The sequence below is a fragment of the Hippoglossus hippoglossus genome, chromosome 13 (genome assembly GCF_009819705.1).
Source record: "Hippoglossus hippoglossus isolate fHipHip1 chromosome 13, fHipHip1.pri, whole genome shotgun sequence".
In the NCBI taxonomy this organism is placed as follows: Eukaryota; Metazoa; Chordata; class Actinopteri; order Pleuronectiformes; family Pleuronectidae; genus Hippoglossus; species Hippoglossus hippoglossus.
In genome coordinates, this window is record NC_047163.1 from 28,472,501 (window position 1) to 28,486,942 (window position 14,442).

General features: G+C 43.4%; 1 protein-coding gene across 5 annotated transcripts in view; it reads left to right on the forward strand.

Annotated features, from left to right (window-relative positions):
* The first annotated feature begins 14,305 nt into the window (after nt 1-14,305).
* The window catches only part of nlrx1 (NLR family member X1), a 58,602-nt gene continuing 58,465 nt past the window's right edge, over nt 14,306-14,442 (forward strand). For all 5 annotated transcript variants that reach the window (XM_034603751.1, XM_034603750.1, XM_034603752.1 and 2 more), the window contains exon 1: nt 14,306-14,428. The gene's annotated coding sequence lies outside the window, so the exon portion shown is untranslated. The remainder of the gene's footprint in view (nt 14,429-14,442) is intronic.

Sequence of the window (14,442 nt, forward strand, 5' to 3'; positions counted from 1 at the left end):
AACTTAATGATGGTGTTGGAGCTGTGGGTGGCCACGCAGTCATGCGTGAACAGGGAGTACAGGAGAGGACTCAGCACACAGCCCTGGGGGGCACCGGTGTTAAGAGTCAGGGTGAAGGATGTGGTGCTGCCTATCCGCACCGCCTGTGGTCTGCCCGTCAGGAAGTTCAGAATCCAGTCACGGAGGGCGATGTTGAGCCCAAGGTCTCTGAGCTTGGTGACGAGCTTCAGGGGCACGATGGTATTGAATGCTGAACTGTAGTCAATGAACAGCATTCTCACATATGTGTCCCTCTGGTCCAGGTGGGAGAGGGCAGTGTGAAGGGTGAGGGAGATGGCATCTGCAGTCGACCTATTTGGCCTGTAGGCAAACTGAAGAGGGTCCAGAGAGTCAATCAATCAATCAAATTTTATTTGTATAGCCCATATTCACAAATCACAATTTGTCTCATAGGGCTTTAACATGGTGTGACATCCTCTGCCCTTAACCCTCAACAAGAGTAAGGAAAAACTACTAAAAAACCCTTTTAACAGAGTAAAAAGAACGTAGAAACCTCAGAGAGAGCCACATGTGAGGGATCCCTCTCCCAGGACGGACAGAAGTGCAATAGATGTCAAGTGTAAAGGAAAACATCAAGATAAAGGTTTTAGCAGCATTGATAAGGGTAAACATTTTGAAGTATAACTGAAGGTCAGTGAATTGGTGGATTAATGTCATTAATGGTCAAGTGTCTGAGGAGAAATACTATGTATCGAGCAGTCCTGCTGCAATCATAGTCTGTGGTCAGCAGCCAGCAAGATCATGATCCACCATCAAGATCGGATGCCACTATAGTCCACAGTCATTGTCCACTGCCGCCATTGGGATCCATCATCAGCTGCCACCTCGGTCGTGGTCCACCACCACTATCTGATGCCAACACGATAAAGAATCTGCCTTTATTATCACGATCAGCCAGCACGATGCAGAATCCGCCATACTGGATCCACCATTACGACCTCTGATACGTGATCCACAGATCCTAATCCATGGATCTGCGGACAATAAGGCAAAGGGACTCCGGGGAAGAAGTCAAGTCAGTAACATGTATTGATGGGATATGAATTACTTTGATGTGATAACGATTGAGAAGAGGAAGGAGAAGTTGGAAAGAGAAGCTCCGTGTGTCATGTGTCCCCCGACCTTCTAGACCTATAGCAGCCTAACTAAGAGCGGGTCTAAGACAAGCCTGGACCGGCTCTAACTATAAGCTTTATCGTAAAGGAAGGTTTTAAGCCTACTCTTAAACGTACAGATGGTGTCTGCCTCCCGAACTGAAAGTGGGAGATGATTCCACAGGAGAGGAGCTTGATAGCTGAAAGCTCTGGCTCCTACTCTACTTTTAGAGATTTTAGGGACGACAAGTAAGCCTGAATTCTGGGAGCGCAGTGCTCTAGTGGGTTGATAAGGTACTAACAGCTCTTTAAGATATAATGGTGCCATATTGTTAAGGGCCTTGAAGGTGAGGAGGAGAATTTTAAATTCTATTCTAGATTTAACCAGAAGCCAGTGTAGTGAAGCTAATACTGGAGAAATGTGGTCTCTTTTCTTGGTTCTTGTCAGGACACGTGCTGCAGCATTTTGGACAAGCTGGAGAGTCTTTAACGACTTACTGCTGGAGCCTGATAATAAGAAATTACAATAATCCAGTCTGGATGTAACAAAGGCGTGGATTAGTTTTTCTGCATCCTTTTGAGAAAGGACATGTCTGATTTTGGAGATATTACGCAAGTGAAAAAAGGCGGTCCTAGAAATTTGTTTTAAGTGAGAATTAAAGGACAAATCAGGATCGAAGATCACTCCTAAGTTCCTGACTGTTTTATTGGAAGCAAGGGCAATTTCGTCTAGCGCAGCTATATCATTAGATAATGTATCTCTAAGGTGTTTAGGGCCAAGTATTAGAACCTCTGTCTTATCTGAGTTTAATAAGAGAAAATTGCGGGTCATCCAGGTTTTTATGTCCTTAAGACATGCTTGGAGTTTAGTTATTTGATTACTTTGTTCAGGTTTTATTGACAAGTATAACTGGGTGTCATCCGCATAGCAGTGGAAATTTACCGAGTGTGTCCTGATAATGTTTCCGAGTGGAAGCATATATAATGAGAATAAAATTGGGCCGAGCACAGAGCCTTGTGGAACACCATGGTTAACTTTGGTGCGCACAGATGACTCATCATTAATTTGCACGAATTGGGAGCGATCAGAAAAATAGGATTTAAACCAGTTTAGGGCGGTTCCTTTAATGCTAATTAACTGTTCTAGTCTCTGAAATAAAATATTATGGTCAATTGTGTCAAATGCTGCACTAAGATCTAACAGAACGAGGACAGACACAAACCCCTGATCTGAAGCTATTAGAAGGTCATTAGTGACTTTTGCCAAGGCTGTCTCTGTGCTGTGATTGGCTCTAAACCCAGACTGAAAGTCTTCATATATATTATTTTCCTGGAGAAACTCACACAGCTGATTGGCTACAACTTTTTCTAGGATTTTAGACAGGAAGGGGAGATTAGATATCGGTCGGTAATTGGCTAAAACCTCCGGGTCCTGGGTGGGTTTTTTGAGGAGGGGTTTGATTACAGCTAGTTTAAAGGACTGTGGTACATATCCTGATGATAATGACAGATGTATTGTGTTCAGTAATGAACTGTCAATTAGGGGCAGAATTTCTTTAAGTAATTTTGTAGGAATGGGGTCTGAGATACAAGTTGTTGGTTTAGAAGATGAGATTAGTTTGGTCAGCTGATCGAGGCTGATCAGAGAGAAGCTGTCTAAATAATTGGTAGGAATCTTAGCCGTTTCTGAGTTTTCTGTTCTTGATGGGGTATTAGTGCCAATTGAGGGCAGGAGATGTTTGATTTGATTTCTAATAGTTAGAATTTTATCATTAAAGAAATTCATAAAGATATTGCTATTTAGGGATCGAGGAATACTGGGTTCGGTGGAGGTGTGACTCTCTGTCAGCCTGGCTACAGTGCTGAAGAGAAACCTGGGGTTGTTTTTATTCTCTTCTATTAGTTTCGAATAGTAGGCGGCTCTTGCTTTGTGGAGGGCCTTCTTATATGCTTTAACACTATTCTTCCAGTCTAGGAGATTTTCAACACGGTTGCTGGAGCGCCACTTCCTTTCTAGTTTTCTTGATACTTGTTTTAACTCATGTGTCTTGGAATTATACCACGGAGCTAATTTACTATGTTTTATATGTTTCTTTTTTAGAGGCGCTATTGAGTCTAATGTTAATCGTAATGAGTCTACAGAGTTATCGACGAGATGGTCAATCTTAGTGGAGCTAGGGTTTTTAAAGAATTTGTTGTTTATATCGACGGATAGTACGGGTTTAAATGTAATCGGAATTATTTCCTTAAATTTAGCTACAGCACTATCAGGTAAACATCTTGAAAATGAGTTTATTATTAGTGGCATATATTCTGATAGTGAAAAATTGAAGGTTATTAAATTATGGTCTGATAGATAGATGTTAGATGTTCAATTTTGACACCGTATGATAATATAAGGTCAAGTGTGTGGTTACAACAATGAGTAGGTTGGTGTACACACTGACTGAAACCAATTGAGTCTAATATCGAAATAAATGCTACGCTAAGGCTATCTTTATTATTGTCAACATGAATATTAAAGTCACCAACAATAATAATTTTATCGGTCTTTAGGACTAGGTTTGATAAAAACTCAGGGAATTCTGTTAAAAATTCAGAATAAGCCCCAGGGGCCACGGTTAAACTACAGCAAATATGATTGGCTGTTGGTGTTTCTTGGATTGGCGTGGAAGACTAAGAACAAGACATTCAAATGAGTTGTAGCTTAGTTTAGGTTTAGGATTAATTAATAGACTGGAGTTAAAAATAGCAGCAACTCCACCTCCTCGACCAAATTCTCTGGGAACGTGTGAATTTACATGACTGGGGGGAGTAGATTCATTTAGACTGACATATTCATCAGGATGCAGCCACGTCTCAGTGAGGGACAATAAATCTATTTTATGATCTGAGACTATTTCATTAACTAAAATAGCCTTTGATGACAATGATCTTATGTTTAACAGACCACATTTAAAAGTCTTTGTTTCCTGAGTTGTTGCAGAGGCTGTGTTAATTTGTATTAGATTTTTGTGTGGAATTCTCCCTCTGTTATTGTTTGATTTAAATAATGTAATGGGACGGTGGACAGACACAATCTCTATGGGTTTGTGGTTGTGTGACTGATCCAGAGGGAGCGCAGAGAAGTGTGTAGCACTGCAGCTCTGCGTCCTGGTCCCAACTCTGGGTTGTCATTTAATAGACTGGGTAATATTCCTAGATAAGAGAGATGCCCCATCCCAAGTGGGATGAACGCCGTCTCTCCTAACAAGACCAGGTTTCCTCCAAAACATTTGCCAATTATCTACAAGGAGGGAGGAGGTGAGTCAGGGAGGGAGGAGGTGATGAAGGGTTTGACTAGCCGCTCAAAACACTTCATGATGGTGGAGGTGAGTGCTACTGGGCGGTAGTCGTTCAGGCAGAGGATTTTTGTTTTTTTGGGAACAGGGACAATGATGGTCTCCTTGAAACATGCGGGGACTACAGACTGGAGCAGTGACAGGTTGAAAATGTCTGTGAACACATCTGCCAGCTGATCTGCAGACACCTTGAGAGCTCAGCCAGGAATGCCATCAGGTCCAGGTGCCTTGCGTGTGTTGATCCGGTTAAGTGATCTCCACACATCTGCCCTGGATATTACTGGGGGCAGCGGTCCTCCTGGGCCTCTTGGATCTCCCAGCCGGGGAGTTTGCTCTCAAAGCGTGAATAAAAGGTGTTCAGATCCTCTGGGAGAGATGCAGACACTACATCCGCACTGCTGGTCTTTGCTTTGTAGTCAGAGATGGTTTTGAGTCCAGCCCACATGTTCCTTGTGTTGGAGCCCTTGTAGTGAGACTCCACCTTGTCCCTGTAAAGTCTCTTGGCACTGCTAATAGCACTCCGGAGCGCGTACCTGGACTTCCTGTACTCCTCCAGATCACCTGAGATGTAGCATCAGTCCGTGCTTTGAGTTTTGCATGGACGTCACCATTAATCCAGGGCTTCTGGTTTGGGAATGTTCGTACAGTAATCCTGGGTACGACGTCATCGATGCATTTGGCTGATGTAGCAGATGACCGCGTCCGTGTACGTGTTGATGTTGTCATCCTGGAAACACGCACCACTCACGTAATGGCTGAAGCAGTCCCGTAGAGCCGAGTCTGATTGGTCGGATCCACCGCTGAATGGTCCGAGTCACCGGTCTGTCACGTTTGAGTTTCTGCCTATAGGAAGGCAGCAGCAGAAACTGAGACGTGATCCGATTTGCCGAATGGGGGGCGAGGGAGGGCCTTATACGCATCCCGGAAGGGAGTGTAAACATGGTCGAAGCGTGTTCGCTCCACGCGTAGGACAGCTGATGTGTTGATGGTATCTCGGCAGGACTTTCCTCATCTTGGCGTTGTTAAAATCACCGGCCACAATGATGGCCGTGATGTCTCTGTCCTGTCGATAACCGCATGCAGCTCGTCCAGTGCCTGATTAGTGTCGGCATGTGGCGGAATGTACACCGCTGTTATGACGACCGATGTAAACTCCCTCGGGATGTAATAAGGTCGGCATCTGATCATGAGGTGCTCCAGGTCCGGAGAACAGTCCGAAGAAATAATCTCCACATCTGAGCACCACAGATTGTTCACCATGCAGCAGGCACCTCCTCCTTTGCTCTTCCCCGAGTTTGTTGTCCGGTCCTGGCGGTGAATGGAGACCCCTCGGGAACAATGGCGGAGTCCGGGATCGAGGGGTCGAGCCAAGTCTCCGTGAAAACCATCACGTTACAAAACTTAATGTCCCGTTGAAAAGCCATCCTGCTCCGAAGTTCGTCCAGCTTGTTATCTCAAAGCAAGCATAAAAGTCATTCAGTTCATCTGGGAGAGATGCACACACCATCTCAGCACTGCTGGTCTTTCTTTTGCAGTCTGTGATGGTTTTTAGTCCCAGCCACATGTTCTCGTGTTGGAACCCTGGTAGTGAGACTCCATTTTGCCCCTGTACTGTCTACTTGAGCGAGTACCTGGACTTCCTGTACTCCTCCAGATCACCTGAGTTGTAGGCGTCGGTCCGTGCTTTGAGTTTGGCACGGACGTCACCATTAATCCAGGGCTTCTGGTTCGGGAATGTTCGTACAGTAATCCTCAGTACGTCATCGATGCATTTACTGATGTAGCAGATGACCGCGTCTGTGTATGTGTTGATGTTGTTGTCCTGAAACACACACCACTCCATGGTGCTGAAGCAGTTCTCTAGAGCTGAGTCTGATTGGTCGGACCACCGCTGAATGGTCCGAGTCACCGGTCTGTCATGTTTGAGTTTCTGAGTTTCTGCCAGGAAGGCAGCAGCAGAACTGAGACGTGATCTGATTTGTCGAATGGGGGGGCGAGGGAGGGCCTTATATGCATCCCAGAAAGGAGTGTAAACATGGTTAAGTGTGTTCTGAGTTTATTGTCCGGTCCTGGCAGTGAATGGAGACCCCCTCGGTAACAATGGCGGCCTGATGTGCAGAAGTTGTTCTCTATCATATTGTACGATAGGGCTCACTTGGTCAGTGTGCACAACGCAGAATAAAGCAGAGTAAATTACAAAAAAACTGAAAAAAGAGCAGGGGTCTCATTTATCAAACATTGCGTAGGATTCATACTAAAAGTGTACGTACACCCAAAAGCCGGAAATGGCGTACGCCAAAGGAAATTCCAATTTATAAAACCGTGCACACGCACACCTGAACGCAATGTTCGCTTTATAAATCACAGTCCACCTGGAAACGTTCAACCCACAACCACAACCCCATAGAGATTGTGTCTGTCCACCGTCCCATTAAATTATTTAAATCAAACAATAACAGAGGGAGAATTCCACACAAAAATCTAATACAAATTAACACAACCTCTGCAACAACTCAGGAAACAAAGACTTTTAAATGTGGTCTTTTAAACATAAGATCATTATCATCAAAGGCTATTTTAGTTAAAGGGGACATAGCATGCCCATTTTACCACAAGTTGATATGGTTCCTTGGGGTCTTAATGAAATGTCTGTAACATACTTTGGTCAAAATACCACAAGGATCATATAAAACAGCACCCTTTTTACCCTGTATAAAACAGCCCTCCACAGAGTGACCTGTTTTGAGTGCCTGTTCCTTTAAATGCTAATGAGCCAGCTCCCCCCTCCCTCCTCTCCCCCCATGATTTTAAACGATATAAATTACATATTTTATATGATATAAATTATCAAATATGCATCCCATACTTTGTATTCCCCTTCTGTTGTCCTGGAGTTTTAATTTTCCCAATCACATAATTAAATGTCCCCCTCTGCCCATCCACTACAAGCACACAAGCAGACAGACAGAGAGAGAAAGAGAGGGGTGGGGGGGGGGGGGCTATGAAGACCATCATTTACCCCCGAACCCCGACATTCAACGGGTACAACAACAAGCGGAGAAAGCAGAATCGCGGGCTGACCTTATATATACAGTCTATGGGGCTGACCAGCGGAGAAATGCTCGTCCCGTGTGAACAGCCAGGCGGCTGCGTGCTGGAGAACGGCGCTGCGCTGCCTCGCGTCCGGTGTACCCCGGCGTAACTACTGTAACCCGGCGTACAGTAGAGCTGAACACTGCGGAAGTCTTCCACACAGCTGGCAGTGTGGAAGACCGCCGCGAGGCAGCGCAGCGCCGAGGAGGTGGAGTTGCTGCTATTTTTAACTCCGGTCTATCAATTAATCCTAAACTAAGCTACAACTCATTTGAATGTCTTGTTCTTAGTCTTCCACATCAATCCAAGAAATACCAACAACCAATCATATTTGCTGTAGTCTACCGTGCTCCTGGGGCTTATTCAGATTTTTTTACAGAGTTCCCGGAGTTTTTATCAAACCTAGTCCTAAAGACCGATAAAATTATTATTGTTGGTGACTTTAATATTCATGTTGACAGTAATAAAGATAGCCTTAGCGTAGCATTTATTTCAATACTAGACTCAATTGGTTTCAGTCAGTGTGTACACCAACCTACTCATTGTTGTAACCACACACTTGACCTTGTATTATCATACGGTGTCAAAATTGAACATCTAATAGTACTTCCACAGAATCCGATTCTATCAGACCATAATTTTATAACCTTTGATTTTTCATTATCAGAATATATGCCATTAATAAAAAACTCATTTTCTAGATGTCTACCTGATAGTGCTGTAGCTGAATTTAAGGAAATAATTCCGATTACATTTAAACCCGTATTATCCGTCAATATAACCAACAAATTCTTTAAAAACCCTAGCTCCACTGAGATTGACCATCTCGTCGATAGCTCTGTAAAGTCATTACGATTAACATTAGACTCAATAGCGCCTCCAAAAAAGAAACGTGTGAAACATAGTAAATTAGCTCCGTGGTATAACTCCAAGACACATGAGTTAAAACAACCGTCAAGAAAACTAGAAAGGAAGTGGCGCTCCAGCAACCGTGTTGAATATCTCCTAGACTGGAAGAGTAGTGTTAAAGCATATAACAGAGAGTCACACCTCCACCGAACCCAGTATTCCTCGATCCCTAAATAGCAATATCTTTATGAACTTCTTTTATGATAAAATTCTAAATATTAGAAATAAAATCAACCATCTCCTGCCCTCAGTTGACACTAATACCCCACCAAGAACAGAAATCTCAGAAACGGCTGAGAATCCTACCAATTATTTAGACAGCTTCTCTCTGATCACCCTTGATCAGCTGACCAAAATAATCTCATGTTCTAAACCAACAACTTGTATCTTAGATCCCATTCCTACAAAATTACTTAAAGAAATTCTGCCCCTAATTGATAGTACGTTATTGAACACAATCAATCTGTCATTATCATCAGGATATGTACCACAGTCCTTTAAACTAGCTGTAATCAAACCCCTTCTCAAATTTCCAATTCGTGCAAATTAATGATGAGTCATCTGTGCGCACCAAAGTTAACCATGGTGTTCCACAGGGCTCTGTGCTCGGCCCAATTTTATTCTCATTATATATGCTTCCACTAGGAAACATTATCAGGACACACTTGGTAAATTTCCACTGCTATGCGGATGACACCCAGTTATACTTGTCAATAAAACCTGAACAATGTAATCAATTAACTAAACTCCAAGCATGTCTCAAGGACATAAAAACCTGGATGACCCGCAATTTTATCTTATTAAACTCAGATAAAACGGAGGTTCTAATACTTGGCCCTAAACACCTTAGAGATACATTATCTAATGATATAGCTGCGCTAGACGACATTGCCCTTGCTTCCAATGAAATAGTCAGGAACTTGGGAGTGATCTTCGATCCTGATTTGTCCTTTAATTCTCACTTAAAACAAATTTCTAGGACCGCCTTCTTTCACTTGCGTAATATCTCAAAAATCAGTCATGTCCTTTCTCAAAAAGATGCAGAAAAACTAGTCCACGCCTTTGTTACATCCAGACTTGATTATTGTAATTCCTTATTATCAGGCACCAGCAGAAAGTCGTTAAAGACTCTGCAGCTTGTCCAAAATGCTGCAGCACGTGTCCTGACAAGAACCAAGAAAAGAGACCACATTTCTCCTGTATTAGCTTCGCTACACTGGCTTCCGGTTAAATCTAGAATAGAATTTAAAATTCTCCTCCTCACCTTCAAGGCCCTTAATAATATGGCACCATTATACCTTAAAGAGCTGTTAGTACCTTATCAACCCACTAGAGCACTGCGCTCCCAGAATTCAGGCTTACTTGTCATCCCTAAAGTCTCTAAAAGTAGAGTAGGAGCCAGAGCTTTCAGCTATCAAGCTCCTCTCCTGTGGAATCATCTCCCACTTTCAGTTCGGGAGGCAGACACCATCTGTACGTTTAAGAGTAGGCTTAAAACCTTCCTTTACGATAAAGCTCATAGTTAGAGCTGGTCCAGGCTTGTCTTAGACCTGCTCTTATTTATGCTGCTATAGGTCTAGAATGTCGGGGGACACATGACACTCGTGGCTTCTCTTTCCAGCTTCTCCTTCCTCTTCTCCATCCTGATCACATCAAAGAAATTAATATCTCATCAATACATGTTACTGAGTTGACTTCTTCCCCGGAGTCCCTTTGCCTTATCGTCCGCAGATCCAGGGCCGCGGCTGTGGCCACATCGTGGATTATGATCTGTGATCGCGTATCAGAGATCGTAATGGTGGATCCAGTATGGCGGATTCTGTATCGTGCTGGCTGATCGTGATAATAATGGCGGATCCTTTATCGTGTTGGCATCTGGTAGTGGTGGTGGACCACGACCGAGGTGGCAGCTGATGATGGATCCTGATGGCGGCAGTGGACAATGACTGTGGACTATAGTGGCATCCGATCTTGATGGTGGATCATGATCTTGCTGGCTGCTGACCATGGACTATGATTGCAGCAGGACTGCTTGATATATAGTATTTCTCCTCAGATACTCGACCATTACTGACAATAATCCATCAATTCATTTACCTTCCATTATGCTTCAAAATGTTTACCCTAATCAATGCTGCTAAAACCCTTATCTTTCTGATGTTCTCCTTTACACTTGACATCTATTGCACTTCTGTCCGTCCTGGGAGAGGGATCCCTCACATGTGGCTCTCTCTGAGGTTTCTACCTTCTTTTTACCCTGTTAAAAGGGTTTTTTAGTAGTTTTTCCTTGTTGAGGGTTAAGGGCAGAGGATGTTACACCTTGTTAAAGCCCTATGAGACAAATTGTGATTTGTGAATATGGGCTATACAAATAAAATTTGATTGATTGATTGATTGACAATATTTATCCAAGCCGCGAGAATTTTTTGGAAATAATCTGAGAGAGTATCTTAGCCAAAGGAAATCAATCGAATCCACATGTGTCACTGGGAGTGAAATGCCAAGGCAGTGGAGGCGTCATACGGCGTAGCTAAGATGATAGCGAAAACTGGAAAGCCACACACCATTGGGGAAGATTTAATCCTGCCTGCCGACAAAGAGATGGTTGGAGTGGTGATTGGTGAGAAAGCAGCTAAACAACTGAACGTGATTTCCCTGTCAGTGAAGCGCCGCATTGATGAAGTGGCTGAAGATGTGTTGAAGCAGCTTGTGAGCAGAATACGAGCAAGCAACTTTTATGCTCTCCAGCTCGACGAGTCGACCTACATTGCAAGCTTGTCAAACTTGCTTGCTTTTGTTAGATATGAATATGATGGAGAAATACACGGAGATTTTCTGTTTTGCAAACCTTTGCCTTCACACACTACAGCAGGGACCATTTTTGAGACTCTGAATACATTCATGGTTTCCAATGATATAGACTGGACAAATTGTGTGGGGCTCAGCACCGACGGAGCACGGGCCATGGTGGGAAAACTAATGGGAGTTGTGAAAAGGGTCAAAGACCGCTGGTAACTGCGGTCCACTGCTGTATCCACAGAGAGATACTGGCCACAAAAACGATGTCTGCGGATTTAAAGACCGTCTTGGATGAAGCAGTGAGAACAGTTAATTTCATCAAAAGTCGCCCTCTGCAGTCACGCCTGTTTGCCATATTATGCACGGAGATGGGAAGCGACCACAGGCAGCTTCTCCTGCACACCGAAGTGCGGTGGCTGTCGCGCGTTAAGGTGCTCACTCGACTTTTTGAACTGCGTGACGAGGTCCGGACATTTCTTGTGGACTCCCGGTTTGAACTGTCAGATCAATTCTGTGACTTCGATTGGCTGTGTAAGTTGACGTACTTGGCCGACATTTTCAGCTACTTAAATGGCCTCAATCTATCCCTCCAAGGAAAAGCCTTTACCATGTTTCATGTCCACGGAGAGATAGAGGCCACGATAAGGAAGCTCGAGCTATGGGACAGAAGAGTGGTCCAGAAAAACTATGAGTACTTTGACAACCTGTGTGAGTTTCTCAACAAAGAGGAGAGGCAGATCCCGACCTCCGTGGCAGGTGACATCAAGGAGCACCTGCGGACCCTGAAGACGCAGCTACGGAGATATTTCCCTGCAATCAGCGAGCAGAATAGCTGGATCCAGAACCCATATGCCTCCCATAACGAGGATGTTATCGCAGGCTTCAGTTCCAGGGAGCAGGACAGACTTGTGTTTATCTTGTGATACTGCTTTGAAGCTGATCTTTTCACAGACGCACCTGACACATTTCTGGATGCATGTGTACTCGGAATATACTAATCTGTCTACGAAGGCGTTGATGTTTCTCATGCCTTTTGCCACAACTTATCTGTGTGAGACTGGATTTTCAGCACTTGTGGCTTTAAAGACAAAGTACAGGAACAGACTGGATGTTGGGCCTGATCTCCGCCTGAAGTTGACTTCCATTCAGCCGGACATCAAAACTTTGACAGCTTAAGTGAGTTACAGGTGAACAAACGTTTGAGCAATGTGTGATTCAATATACTGTATATCAGACTGGAGGAAATCCATGTTAATGTCAGTTTATGGACATGTGAGAGTGAGCGTTTATTTTCCGGGGGGCCATAAACGCTTCAAGTATATTTGGATGGAATATTACGGACAGTTTTTTTTACTTTTGAGACAGCGCTTTGTTTGTCCCGTTATTGGCTTTGCACTGCATATGACCATGTTCATATGCAATTATTCTTTATTATGAAATAAATAATATGTATGGAAATAGTTGATTCTAGTCTTGTGTGTGGATCATATTGTGATTAAAGGTGCGGCTGGGCCGCACAGATTTTTCAGTTTTCAAATTGGGCCGCTGCCTTCTTCAGTTTGGGAATGGCTGGTCTATAGTATAAAAAGAAGGATTTAGTAGACGAAAAGCTGAATATGTTGAAAGAGCGTTGCCAAAGTTATTAATATATAACTATACGATGAACGGTCATAGAACATAGAGAACATAGAGGTGGAAATAGCGTTTCCTTTTCAGTTTCAGGTAAGGCAAAATTAACCGGTGAAGAGTCCATTTAAATTTCAGTTATTGTAACTGCATCATTAACTTGGGAACTTGGCCATGGGTTGGGCCTTTTAGGTAGAACTGCACAGAAACAAAACGGATTTGTTATAAATGTCAGTTCTCTAAAGAATGAATGAAAAACATCCAAAAAACATTCAAATTGAATTCATTTCTTTTTACCGGAACTGGGCACCACTGATGGTCCATCTGCAGGTCCTTGAACAGCTGCTAGCTAGCAATCAAATGGCTATGTAAACTTCTTTGCCGCCTTGTGTATGTGGTAACACGAGTCTCCATTGATGTCAAGTAGGGTTGGACAGTGCTTTTTGATTCTCATCTCGAGGCCGGTCTCGCTAGCCCTCATGGTTTTTTATTTTGGTCCAAAAACTCGCAGAGCACTCTCTCCAAGGTGGCGACGGTCACTTTCATGATCTCCAGGGACCCCAGATGCTCAACCACCACCTTTCTCAAGTCATCATGGTATTAGCTGACAAGAGGACCTACAAATCAAACCAAATGTAAATATCACATGCAATAGCCACATGCACAAAAACATTTTGACTAGAGAACAAAATTACTGTTTCTCTTCAATGTAGGGCTGAACAATTAATCTAAATATTAGCAAAATTGCAACATGGCCAGGTGCAATATCAAAATTTTCCAGTGAAAAAGAAAATTGGGAATCAAAGATTACCCGTCCCACTAATAGTGAATCATATTGCAATTGCAATATCTGTCAAGTTAATAAAAAAATTGTTTTCATATTGTGCAGTCCTAATGCAATGTAATGGAAACCTCCTTACAGCATCTCCCTCACATCTTTCACTGATCTTTTGACGTTTTCCGTCGGTGTCAAGGTATAGTGGTTAGGAAAGGATAATATTTTTGACTTTTTGACTGCAGCCATTGAGACTAACCAAAGAAAGGGGTTGTGCCAATGCGCTGTTCTCAGCAAATTAGAAAGTGAAAATTATCTTTCACCACGAACATTATGTAAAACACTTCCTGTCGCCTACCCATTTCAAATTAAAAGCAAGAATCAGATGTGAGCGCACAGCAGGAGTGGGGGGGGGGGGGATGACGCTTCTAACACAGGACAGACACAAAAATGAAACAACAACAACAAGATAACAAATATCTCCAGGTGAAAGGCGATGTCACACACATAGAAGACACTGTCAGGACCATAGACTGTATATATAGAGGTCAGGACGGCTTTATTCTGAAAGCGTCGCCCGTGCGTTTCCTTCCTCTGAAACAGCGAATAAAAACAGAAGAGAAAGCTGTGTATTGCACAATACGCTCACAGTGGGTTCACAAACAACTTTAGGACCTGTAGTGCTGGCAGCACACAGTGAGTTTACCTGACTGAGCCGGGGACAGAGCACGGTAAGACCTTTTCA